Here is an 11,303-nt window from a genome sequence, read left to right on the forward strand (position 1 = left end):
AATTTTCCTCTTTAGCTTCCTGTTGAGTTTTTGTCTCTTCCACCGCTGGGTGAGCCCGCGTCGCGCCTCCCTTAGATTGAGGAGCCACTTGTCCACCTCCGGCGTTTGTTCCGTTCTGTCTACTTCTTTCGTGTATAGGTCTTGGATCCGTCTGAGTTGTTGGCTCCACACTTCCGCAGAACCGATGTCGCCCTCGAGCTGCTTGCAGTGCGCTCTGAAGGCGTCCCTTCCCGTCAGTCGAGCCGTGCCAATCTTCCTCCTGACGTTGTCCGCCACCGTGCAGATCCTTATTATGTGGTGGTCTCTTCCAAGGTTCTCGAGTAGGTTTTCCCACTCCGCTTGTTTGGCGCCCCTTATGAAGGTTAGGTCGGGACTCGTGTCTGGACTGACGCTGTTCCCCTGCCTGGTCGGTTGATTCTCGCCGGTTAGCAGCTCGCATCCTACGTTGTCTGCCGCCGTGCAGATGCCGCGCCCCTTTTTGTCCTGTTATAGCCCCATCTCGGACTCTTGGCGTTAAAGTCGCCCGCTATGATTAAGGTGTTTTGTCCCGCCAACTTTTCCGCCTCCGCAAAGAGCCTAAAAAAGTTCCCATTTGTTTGCTTGGGTGGGCTGTATAGATTTACGATATAGGTGCTTTTGGAATTTGTTTTCTTTTTAGGAATTATCTCTGTAATTACGTGTTCGAACTGGGTGTCCTCTATTTCTTTGTGTGCTATGGCTACTTCTTGTTTGCTTATGAGGGTCGCAGTGCGACCGCTTTCCTGAGAAGTGTAGCCGCTGAGTGTTGGGGTGTTGTTTGTTTCTTGTAATATAATTACATCCGGTGGGGTTCGTCTCGTGTATATGAATTGCTGCAGGAGGCCTTGCTTACGCTTGTACCCCCTGCAGTTCCATTGCCAAAGTTCTAGTTGTTGGTGGCGTTCTGCCATGTTTTGATATTGTTGTTTGTGTTGGGGGTCTCTGCGCCGAACCTGCGTTCGTTGAATAGTCTGTCTCTGGCGTCGTTGGTGGTTCTTTGCGTGGTCTGGTTTTTAACATAGGTTCTAAAGTTCTGTTCTTGGAAGGCAAACTTTTGTTGTGTCTCTTGCAGTTCACTTTGCATTTGCTGCATTTGTCCCTGTAGAGCCATTATGAGGGTTTTATATCATCAATGGGGTTTCCCCCTTCGTGGTTTTGTTGCGCCATGTCCATCGCCTGAGGTGGTGGAGTTGGCGTTCTAGCCGGCGAATAAACCGCTCTCATTTCTTGTTTCTCTGTGATAATGGCATTTAGTTGTTTCTTTAGTTGCCTCGCTTCCTGGCGACTTTGCTCGAGTTCGCGCCTGAGGCTCGTAATCTCTTCTAATAGTTGTTTGTCTTGTGTGGTTTGTATGTTGTTAGTGTTAGAGTGCGGAGCAAAAAGTGATTTGGGAGGGCCGTCTCCCCAACTCACCTTAACACCTCCGCCGCTCTTCTTCTTCTGTTGGCACGGCTGCTGCTTTTGCTGCGGCTGTTGCTTGCCGGCGTTGCCCAGGGGTGGGTAGGACCCGTCCCGGTTGGACCCTCGGCTCTGGCTCCGGCTGCTGCCGCGGCTGCTCCGGCCCGGGTCCTGGCTCTCGTCCCGGAACCATCTTGGTCTTCTTCCCCGGCTGCGGCCTCGGCTACGCCGCTGCTGCTGCTGGGGTCCCCACCGCAGCTCGCTCGCTGACTTGAGGCGTTGTTTGCAGTCTCTCGTGCCCACCGCGTGATCGCCGCCACACAGCAGGCACTTGGGTGTGCATTGGTGCCCTGCCGCCGGATTCTGGCATCCGCACTGCCTGCAGGTCCTGGTGTCCGGGTTCGGGCAGACGTCCATTCGGTGCCCCTGTTGGCCGCAGGCGAAGCACACCTGCCTCGTGGGCCGGTACGGGTAGCACCACATCTCCCCGCCGTAGTACAGCACCTGCTTCGGGAGAATGGGGCCGTCGAAGGTGATGACGGCCGTGCTGAATTTTCCGAGCATTCTGGCTGCCAGGATCTTCACGCCTTGCGTGCGGACTCTGAGGTTGGCCTTGAGTTCTTCCGGTGAGGTTCCCGGGTCCACGCCGTGGAGGACCCCGCGCAGTGTTCCTTCCGGTGCTGCCACGTGTGCGTTGACGGCGTAGCTCTTGCCCCCGAAGCTCAGCTGCTTGATGCGCCTAATCTTCTTTGCTGCTTCTTCGTTGGTGATGCTGATGATGATGATGTTCGATCCGTTGCGCAGTCGGATGATGAGGTCCTCAGCCTTACATCCTTGTTCGGTAGCCGCGACTACCGCCCGCGCCACTTGGTGCGTCTGCAGGTTTTTAACAGCGAGTCCCCTCGGGCGAAGGACTATTTTAAGGTCGTCTCTGGGGAGCGGCGGCAGTCTCCGCCTCGGCGCTCCTACTCTCTCTTTCCTCTCCGGCGCAGCTGGCGCTCCATCTGTGACCTTTGCCGCGCTTAGGGAAGGCCCGTTCCCTAGGCTCGTGTCCGCCAAAACTTGCTGCTTGTTATCGCTGCATTGGCGTCTCTTCTGCCTTCTCGACATGGCGATTTCCCAATCTGCGTCGGTTCCGCCATTGTTGCTTACTTGTGAGCATTGCGTCGATGGGGTGCTGCTTCCTAGGGCTTGGCTGCCCGCCGGCGCGGGTCCGCCTCGGACCTGTTGCTCGGGAGTCGCTTCGGTGGTGTCCTGGAGGCCTTCCTCCATGATTTCTTGCGAGTCGGCCGAAAATCTTGTCGGGCCTGTCGCTTAGGGTCGGTCGTAGCTGGGGTCGCTTGCTCGGGATATCGCTCCGGGTCTTCTTTACCTCGGGCCGAGGCCGGGGAGGCCGCGGAGCCCCGCTCTCTTGCTAAGCCTCGTTAGGCTTAACGCCAGGTCGGCCACATGGAAAATTCAAATGCCGACAAAATCCAAAATATTGGAATCACCGGCTTGAATTTGGAGTCCTCGTGGTCCTCTTCACTTCCGGTGTCGATCGCAGCCAAAATTTTGGTGGTCCAGTAGGGTTGAACGGGTCAAAAAGCCCAAAAACTGCGGAGCGCATGTGACACGCGTCCGCTCGCCTCGGGTGCTTGCAAATAATTTTTGATATATATAAAGAGCAGCGATGTCGTAGAGGTAGAGCATCCGCCTCGCATGCAAGAGGACCGGGGTTCGAATCCCGGTGCCACGCAATTCTCCATCGGGTATATAAAAAAAAAACTCCGCGTGTCGATGGAATTGCATAACGAGGCTTGGAGTGCGGCCTGATTTCGGTGACCAGAGCCGACAACGCACTTCCTCATCAGAACAGGATTTGCCACCCTGGTGTAGTACTTGGCCACAACCTTCTATGAGCAAACCAATTAACCCTCGGCCCTCAGTCCCCAGCGGCTGCGGAGCAACTGACGAAGGCGGCGGTCAGATCTGTGACGCAGAGGAGGGTGCTAAGAATCTCTGGCTCCGGACAGGCCGCCATTGGAAACTGAACCTGGCAACGTTTAACGCAAGAACCTTATCAAGTGAGGCTAGCTTAGCAGTGCTGCTGGAGGAATTAGCCAGTATTAAATGGGATGTCATAGGGCTTAGTGAGGTTAGGAGGACAGATGAGGCGTATACAGTACTAAAGGGCGGGCATGTACTGTGCTATCGTGGATTATCAGATAGGCGAGAACTAGGTGTGGGATTTCTTATAAATCAGGATATAGCTGGCAACATCGAGGAGTTTTACAGTATTAACGAGAGAGTGGCAGCTATCGTAATTAGGCTTAATAAGAGGTACAAGCTGAAGGTGGTGCAGGCCTACGCGCCTACATCAAGCCATGATGACCAGATAGTTGAAAGCTTCTATGAGGATGTGGAATCGACAATGACCGAAGTAAAATCGCAGTACACTGTACTGATGGGCGACTTTAATGCAAAGGTAGGTAAAAAGCAGGCTGGAGACGAGGCGGTAGGTGACTATGGCATAGGTTCCAGGAACAGTAGGGGAGAGTTATTAGTAGAGTTCGCAGATAGAAATAATTTACGGATTATGAATACCTTCTCCCGGAAACGAGCAAACAGGAAGTGGACGTGGAAGAGCCCCAATGGTGAGACTAAAAATGAAATAGACTTTGTGCACACCCTGGCATCGTAGAGGATGTGGATGTCCTTGGTAAGGTCCGTTGCAGCGACCACAGAATGGTAATGTCTCGTATTAGCTTAGATTTGAAGAGGGAATGGAGGAAACTGGTGAATCGAAATGCTATTAACGAGTTAGCATTAAGAGGGAAGGTAGAGGAATTCAGAATGTCGCTGCAAAACAGATTTTCCGCTTTAACTGAAGAAGACGACCGTAGTGTTGAAACAAGGAATGATAATCTTAAGCTATCGTTACAGAGTGCGCCGCAGAAGTAGGTGGTAGGATGGTTCGACAGGATACCAACAAGCTATCTCAGGAGACTAAAGATCTGATTAAGAAACGTCAAAGCATGAGGACGTCTAACTCCACAGACAGGATAGAACTAGCAAAGCTATCTAAGTTAATAAATAAGCGCAAGGTAGCGGACATAAGAAAGTTTAACATGGAGAAAATCGAGCATGCTCTAAGGACTGGAGGTAGCCTAAAATCAGTGAGGAGAAAACTGGGCATAGGTAAAAACCAGATGTATGCGCTAAAAGACAAACAGGGCAATGTCATCAGCAATATGGATAAGATAGTTGAATTAGCCGAAGAGTTCTACACAAATCTATACAGTAGCGAATGTAATCATCAAGTTACTGAGGGAGGCAGTCGAGCACAGCAATGGGACATCCCGCCAGTAACGAAAGAGGAAGTAAAGAAAGCCTTAGGAGCAATGCAATGAGGGAAAGCAGCTGGTGGGGATCAGGTAACAACAGATTTGCTGAAGGACGGAGGAGAGATTGTGCTACAAAAACTCGCCACCCTGTACACGCAATGCCTTGTGACCTCGAGAGTACCAGAAGCTTGGAAGAACGCTAAAATTATCTTAATTCATAAGAAAGGAGACGTCAAGGACTTGAAGAATTACAGACCGATCAGCTTATTGTCCGTTGCCTACAAGGTATTTTAAGGTAATCGCTAATAGAATCAGGACAACCTTGGACTTTAGTCAACCAAATGATCAGGCAGGCTTTCGTAAAGGATACTCGACAATAGACCACATTCACATTATCAATCAGGTGATAGAGAAATGCGCAGAATATAACCAACCCCTATATATAGCCTTCATTGATTACGAGAAAGCATTCGACTCAGTGGAAACCTCAGCTGTTATGCAGGCATTGCGGAATCAGGGTGTGGAAGAGTGCTATGTGAAAATATTGGAAGATATTTATAACGATTGCACAGCTACTATAGTTCTCCATAAAGTCAGCAATAAAATTCCAATACGGAAAGGTGTCAGGCAGGGAGACACGATCTCGCCAATGCTCTTCACTGCCTGCTTACAGGAGGTATTCCGTGGACTGGAATGGGGTGAGTTGGGGATAAGAGTTAATGGAGAATACCTGAGTAATTTGCGATTCGCTGATGACATTGCCTTGCTAAGCCACTCAGGACAAGAACTGCAAAGCATGATCAATCAGCTAGACAGGCAGAGTAGAACGGTGGGGCTAAGAATTAACATGCAGAAAACCAAAGTAATGTTCGATAGACTTGCAAGGGAACAGCAGTTCGCAATTGGTAGCGAGGTGCTAGAAGTAGTAAGAGAATATGTCTACTTAGGGCAGGTAGTGACCGCAGATCCGGATCATGAGAGGGAAATAACTAGAAGAATAAGAATGGGGTGGAGCGCGTATGGCAGGTTCTCTCAGGTCATGAATGGTAGCTTACCAATATCCATGTAGAGAAAAGTATATAACAGCTGTATCCTACCGGTACTCACCTATGGGGCAGAAACGTGGAGGCTAACAAAGAGGGTTCAGCTTAAGTTAAGAACAACGCAGCGAGCTATGGAAAGGAAAATGATAGGTGTAACGTTAAGAGATCGGAAGAGGGCGGAGTGGGTGAGGGAACAAACGCGGGTTAAGGATATCTTAGTTGAAATGTAGAGGAAGAAGTGGGCTTGGGCAGGGCATGTAATGCGAAGGCAAGATAACCGGTGGTCCTTAAGGGTAACGGAGTGGATTCCTAGAGAAAGCAAACGTAGCAGGGGACGGCAGAAAGTTAGGTGGGCGGATGAGATTAAAAAGTTTGCGGGGATACAGTGGCGGCAACTGGTAAAGGACAGGGTTAATTGGAGAGACATGGGAGAGGCCTTTGCCCTGCAGTGGGTGTAGTCAGGCTGATGATATATATATATATATATATATATATATATATATATATATATATATATATATATATATATATATACATAAAATCTGGACAGAGAGCCAGACCAATGAGCCAGTGGGGAAGGGTGTAGCGGGCGTGTCTTGATCGAACTTATGTTTGCGGTGTCCTTGCCGTTCAGCGGTGAAGGAGCGAGCCAACTCGCGGCACTGCTCAGCATGGCAGGTAATATCAGAAAGCGTAGTATATTCTGAGCTGTAGGGGTTGTAGGGAAGGATTGTGTCTGCCAGACAGGAAGGCTCGCGCCCGAATAAAAGAAAGAATGAGGAGAAGTCGGTGGTTGCTTGAGATGCGGTGTTATATGCATAGGTCACGAACGGAATGGCCTGATGCCAATTAGAGCTGTCGGAGCGAATGTACATGGCGACCATGTCCCCAAGAGTCCGGTTGAATCGTTAGGGGAGGCCACTGGATTGGGGGTGGCAAGCAGTAGTGGTGCGGTGGACTGAGTGGCAGGCACCGAGAAGCTCGTGCACAACTTCAGACAAGAAAACACGGCCGCGGTCACTGAGAAGTCCTCGAGGAGCGCCGTGGAGCAGGACGAAGTGATGGAGAAGGAAGAAGGCGACGTCGCAAGCAGTAGTCGCAGGTAGGGCACCTGTCTCAGCATACCGAGTGGGGTGGTCCACTTCGACTATAATCCATCGATTCCCGGCGGTCGTGAAGGGGAGCGGACCATATAGGTCGATGCCCAGACAATCGAAAGGGCGAGCCGGGCCAGGTAATGGCTGTAACGGGGCAGTCGAAGGGAGAGGTGGCGACTTCCGCTGCTGACAGGCTGTGCAGGAGCGAACGTAGCGACGAACGAAGTTGTACATGCCCCATCAATAGTACCTATGGCGTAGTCGCTCATAGGTTTTCAGGGAGGCAGCGTGACTGCTCTGAGGATCGGCATGGTGGTGCGCACAGATCTCAGACCGAAGATGTCGGGGAATTACGAACAGCCACTTTCGGCCGTCCGGACGATAGTTGCGGCGGTACAGCAGATCGTCGCGCACGCCAAATTGGGAAGCTTGGCGACGAAGGGCCCGTGGGAAGGAGGACGCAGTGTGCGCTCGAAGGACATCGAGCAAGGATGAAACCCATGGATCCTGGCGTTGTTGATTGGGCATGTCCGTGGTAGTGAGCGTTGCGTGTAAGGAGTCAGATGTTGGGGAAGAGGGCGCAGGAGAGGGCAGTGGCGAGCGTGACAAGGCTTCGTGGCGAGCGTGACAAGTGCTTGCGGCCTGACCGGTAAACTACGGTAATGTCGAATTCCTGAAGACGGAGCGCCAAGCGGCCAAGGTGTCCTGAGGGATCTTTGAGTAAAGCCAACCAGCACAACGCGTGGTGATTAGTAACGACGGTGAACGGGCGGCCATATAAGTATGGGCGGAATTTTGTGAGAGCCTACACTACGGCCAGACACTCCTTTTCAATCACGGTGTAGTTCGACTATGCTTTGGTGAGAGCACGGCTGGCCTACGCAACAATGTATTCAGAAAAGTTGGGCTTGCGCTGGGCGAGGACAGCACCGAGGCCGATTCCGCTTGCGTGGGTGTGCACCTCAGTAGCAGCACTGGGGTCGTAGTGCCGAAGAGCAGGGGGCGAAGTTAGAAGACGACGGAGCGCAGCAAAAGCTTCATCGCAGGCAGAGCCCCACGTAGACAGGTCGGCGGGACCATTGAAGAGTTTCGTAAGGGCCGCGACGATAGAGGCGAAATTAGGGACAAAGCGCTGAAAATAGGAGCAGAGGCCCACAAATCGGCGCCCCTGCTTCGTAGAAGTCGGTTTAGGGAAATCAGCCACGGCATGTAGTTTGTCAGGATCAGGAAGGACGGCATCTTTGGAGACGAGGTGGCTGAATATTGCCAGTTGCTGGGCGCCAAAGTGAATTTCTTGAGGTTAAGTTGAAGGCCAGAACTGGTGAGACAGCTCAATATCTGGCGCAAGCGCTTGAGATGTGTCGGAAAATCGGGTGAAAACACGACAACATCATCTAAATAGCAGAGACAAACGTTCTACTTGAGGCGGCGCAAGATATTGTCCATCATTCATTCAAACGTGGCGGGAGCGTTTCAGAGACCGAATGGCATCGCGGTGAATTCATATAAGCCGTCAGGAGTAAAGAATGCCGTTTTAGGACGGTAGGACTCAGACATCGGGACTTGCCAACTGCCGGAACGGCTATTGGCAAGTCCCGATCCAGAGAGGAGAACTCGGCGCCTTGCAAGCAGTCAAGGGCGTCGTCCATACGGGGTAGCGGGTAGACGTCATTGCGCGTAATTTTGTTAAGCCGGCGATAGCCCACGCAAAATCATATCGAGCCATCCTTCTTTTTCACCAGGACAACTGGGAATGACCATGGACTGGCAGATGGCTGAATAATGCCGCGTTGCAGCATGTCGTCTACTTGCTCAGCGATGAGTGGGCGCTCGGGAAGTGACACACGGTAGGGGCGTTGGCAGAGAGGAGTATGGGTGCCGGTTTCATTGTTGTGCTCGACAGTGGTCGCACGGCCCAAAGAAGAGGACTGGTGGTCAAACGATGAGGGAAACTGGCTGAGAAGGACAAGAAGCTGCGCGCGTTGAGCTTTGTCGAGGGCGGGGTCAATAGAGCGGTCGAAAATGTCCGAAGGCAGTGGGTGATCGGGAGTAGCGCCACGAGGGGTGAGGGCAGCGAGGTCGAGAGTGGAGTATGTCACATCGGTGTCCAAAGAAGAGATCAAGTCAGCGATTTCAAAGTGACCAAGGCACTCGCCACGGAGCAGGGAGAACGCAGAGAATGAGGTGTTAGAGAGGAGGATTGCGGCAGCGTCGTGTTGAACGTCGATGACGGCGAAGGGACAAGAGATATGTCGGCGAGAGGCAAGGACGGGGAAGGCTTGAAGAGAACGGCCCAGATGAAAAAAATACAACTGCTCCTAGCTGGTGCCAGCTGGGACCAGTTCAACTGTGTTATGGAATAATTCCCAGCTGGGATCAGCTGACAATGGGTCCCAGCTGCCCAGTTGGGATCCACTGCCAGTTGGTCCCAATTGGGAATTACTCCATAACCCCAGTTCAACTGGTCCCAACAGCTGGGACCAATTGCAAACTGGTCCCAACTAGGACCAGTTGCCAGCTGGTTATGGTTACTACTGGAGCTGTTTTTACCACAGTGCACCGAGGCTGGTCAAAAGCCGCTCAAAAGGCAGGCAGTGACCCTCCAGTCAGCATATACTGCCCACAGCATGAAAAGTGTCAATATTTATTAGCATGCACTTAGGTGCTTCCGAGCTTCATGAGGAGAGATTTTTTCACATCCTAAATCTTCTCGGTCAGGAGTCCTCGGATGATGGCCACAGTCGCTTCCACATCCATGTTTTTTGGGAGCCCCACTGCCAGACTGAATCTAAAAATTACATAAAAATAAACAAATTTTAATCTCAACGTGCACATTATGCAGCAGTCTTGCTGGCGTATGCCTTCCCGAACTAAATAGTTGGGAAGGGCAGCAACATGAGAAAATGCGAAATTCCAGCCTACATTCCATAAATATTGTCACACAAGGCACAAATGCAGCCGCGAGTTACAAATACAATTGGAATCGCCTGCTGTGTGAAATTTTAGAGGAAAGGGAAAATGAGGATTGTAGAACATTAAAAAATACTATATGCAAGGATACCTAATCTGTTATGGCTATCAATGTACGATACAGCATTCGTGCTAAAAGGGCCAAATAATTTAAAATAAACAGCCATGCTTCTTGAAGTAGTGAGCAATCACAGTCATGCATTGCCCGACTAGTGCACTGCTCAGCAGACAGTTAACACTTACCGCCGTATTCAAGAACGAAACTTAAACTTAAGTTACGACTTAAGTGGCTCTCCGGCCCTTAACGCGTTTCATGAAGTGCACTTGTACTTAAGTCAGAGTGAAAGACGCACTTATCGACCCCAGAACTTAAGTTAGGTTCCCGGCTAACTTAAGTGGCTCTTTCAGTATTTCAAAATGGCCGAGTCCTATCGCAGTTTTTCCGACTTCGTCAGCTTCTGTGCTCGCGCGGACGAAATCGCCGAGGACAGAGCGTACAGGTACGCGCGCGCGCCGCGGTCAGTGCTCAGGGATCGGCAAAACCCTATGGAGATTTACAACGACGCCGAGTTCTTGAGCATTTATCGCTTTTCAAAACAAGCGGTACTGGAGCTGCTTGGGAGGCTTCCGTTGCGCGCCAACACCGACGAACGCGGCCTCCCGGTGCCGCCGCTGCTTCAGCTGCTCGTCGCCTTGCGATTCTACGGCGCGGGGACCTTCCAGAACGGCAGAACGGCGCCGCGGGGATGGCGAGCGGCGGCGAGAATACGGGCGGCGATCGGAGGCATCAAGCTGTTCGGCAGCCGACGGACGTGGCGGGGGCTGTGGTGCCGCGTATACGTAGGGCATGGGGTCATCCACGGGTGGTGGCACACGGCGTCGGCACAGGCGCGCAACGTGGCCAGGGACACCACATGCATAGCAAATAGGACGGTTGTCACGGGTGCGCCAAGGGTTGACACGAGCAGGAGGTGGTCGGGTTGGAAAGGCAGGCGGCGGCGTCGGAGGATAATACGAGACAAATGGCTCGGCTCTTGGTTTTCGGACGGCGTCAGCATATGTGAGCGGCGCTGCAGCGGGAACCGGCGGACGAACAGGTGGTAGCGCTTCGGTCACTTGCTCGCGAATCACCGTTTGTAGGGTCGGATCCAGGTTGGAGGGAGGCCCCTGCACGCCGTGAAGAAGTGACAGCTGTCGAGCCACCTCCTCACGTACAAAGTCTTTTATCTGGTCAAGTAGCGGGCTGTGAGAGGTTGTCACAGCGAGGCTGGAAAGCGAGTCAGGCTGCACGGAAGGTGGTAGCACCAGAATGCCGTGCTTGCAGGAGCTCATCGTAGCTCTGGCACAGGTTGAATACTTCGGCAACGGTGGTAGTGTTCCGGGCGATAAGCATCTGAAATGCTTCCGTTTCGATGCCTTTCAGGACATGCTTAATCCGGCCCGCCTCGGTC

The 11,303-nt window shown here is 52.1% G+C and overlaps 1 pseudogene; it reads right to left on the reverse strand.

The window, feature by feature from the left end:
• Positions 1-904: 904 nt before the first annotated feature.
• LOC149338149 (uncharacterized) lies at positions 905-8,121 on the reverse strand (annotated as a pseudogene).
• Between the last annotated feature and the right edge of the window lie 3,182 nt (positions 8,122-11,303).

The sequence above is a fragment of the Amblyomma mixtum genome, chromosome 6 (genome assembly GCF_055824585.1).
Source record: "Amblyomma mixtum isolate Tamu chromosome 6, ASM5582458v1, whole genome shotgun sequence".
Taxonomy (NCBI): Eukaryota; Metazoa; Arthropoda; class Arachnida; order Ixodida; family Ixodidae; genus Amblyomma; species Amblyomma mixtum.